Source organism: Arachis stenosperma, chromosome 2 (genome assembly GCF_014773155.1).
Source record: "Arachis stenosperma cultivar V10309 chromosome 2, arast.V10309.gnm1.PFL2, whole genome shotgun sequence".
In the NCBI taxonomy this organism is placed as follows: domain Eukaryota; kingdom Viridiplantae; phylum Streptophyta; class Magnoliopsida; order Fabales; family Fabaceae; genus Arachis; species Arachis stenosperma.
Window position 1 is genome coordinate 107,884,725 of NC_080378.1, and position 2,170 is coordinate 107,886,894.

Here is a 2,170-nt window from a genome sequence, read left to right on the forward strand (position 1 = left end):
AACAAAGGCAAGGAAGGGACATAGAAGAGCTTAAAAGCATCATTGGACCTTCAAGAAGAAGACGCCACTAAGGTGGACTCCTTCCTTGTTCTTATTTTTCTGTTTTTCGATTTCTATGTTATATGCTTATTTATGTTTTGTGTCTCTACTTCATGATCATTAGTATGTAGTAACTATGTCTTAAAGCTATGAATAAATTCCATTAATCCTTCACCTCTCTTAAAAGAAAAATGTTTTAATTCAAAAGAACAAGAAGTACACGAATTTCGAATTTATCCTTGAATTTAGTTTAATTATATTGATGTGGTGACACTACTTCTTGCTTTCTGAATGAATGCTTGAACAGTGCATAATTTTTGATCTTGTTGTTTATGAATGTTAAAATTGTTGGCTCTTGAAAGAATGATGAACAAAGAGAAATGTTATTGATAATCTGAAAAATCATGAAATTGATTCTTGAAGCAAGAAAAAGCAGTGAAAAAGCAAAAGCTTGTGAAAAAAAAGAAAGTGGCGAAAAAAAAAATAGAAAGAAAAAGAAAAAAGAGCAAGCAGAAAAAGCCAATAGCCCTTAAAACCAAAAGGCAAGGGTAAAAAGGATCCAAGGCTTTGAGCATCAATGGATAGGAGGGCCCAAGGAAATAAAATCCAGGCCTAAGCGGCTAAATTAAGCTGTCCCTAGCCATGTGCTTGTGTCATGAAAGTCCAAGTGAAAAGCTTGAGACTGAGTGGTTAAAGTCGTGATCCAAAGCAAAGAGTGTGCTTAAGTGCTCTGGACACCACTAACTGGGGACTCTAGCAAAGCTGAGTCACAATCTAAAAAGGTTCACCCAGTTATGTGTCTGTGGCATTTATGTATCCGGTGGTAATACTGGAAAACAAAGTGCTTAGGGCCACGTCCAAGACTCAAAAAGTAGCTGTGTTCAAGAATAAACACACTTAACTAGGAGAATCAATAACACTATCTGAAATTCTAAGTTTCTAGAGAAGCCAATCATTCTAAACTTCAAAGGAAAAAGTGAGATGCCAAAACTGTTCAGAAGCAAAAAGCTACAAGTCCCGCTCATCTAATTAGATTAATATTCATTGATATTCCAAATTTATAGTATATTCTCTTCTTTTTATCCTATTTGATTTTCAGTTGCTTGGGGACAAGCAACAATTTAAGTTTGGTGTTGTGATGAGCGGATAATTTATGCGCTTTTTGGCATTGTTTTTAGGTAGTTTTTAATAAGTTTAAGCTACTTTAAGGGATGTTTTTATTAGTTTTTATGTTAAATTCACATTTCTGGACATTACTATAAGTTTGTGTGTTTTTTTGTGATTTCAGATAATTTCTGGCTGAAATTGAGGGACTTGAGCAAAACTCTGAAAAAAAGCTGACAAAAGGACTGCTGATGCTGTTGGAATCTGACCTCTCTGCACTCAAAATGGATTTTCTGGAGCTACAGAATCCCAAATGGCGCGCTCTCAACGGCTTTGGAAAGTAGACATCCAGAGCTTTCCATCAATATATAATAGTTTATACTTTATTCGGAAATTGATGACGTAACTTGGTGTTGAACGCCAAGTACATGCTGCTATCTGGAGTTAAACGCCAGAAACACGTCATGATCCGGAGTTGAACACCCAAAACACGTTATAACTTGGAGTTCAACTCCAAGAAAAGCCTCAGCTCGTGGATGGATCAAGCTCAGCCCAAGCATACACCAAGTGGGCCCCGAAAGTGGATTTATGCATCAATTACTTACTCATGTAAACCCTAGTAGCTAGTCTAGTATATATAGGACCTCTTACTATTGTACTAGACATTTTTTGTCTCAGTTTTATTTTATTCTTCATCTAAAGAGGCTATTGATCACGTTTTGGGGGCTGGCCATTCGGCCATGCCTGAACCTTTCACTTATGTATTTTCAACGGTGGAGTTTCTGCACACCATAGATTAAGGGTGTGGAGCTCTGCTGTACCTCAAAGTTTCAATGCAATTACTACTATTTTCTATTCAATTCTCTTTATTCTTATTCCAAGATATACGTTGCACTTCACTTTGATGAATGTGATGATCCGTGACACTCATCATCATTCTCACCTATGAACGCGCGTGACTGACAACCACTTCCGTTCTACCTTAAGCCGGGCGCATATCTCTTAGATTCCCCAACAAAATCTTTGT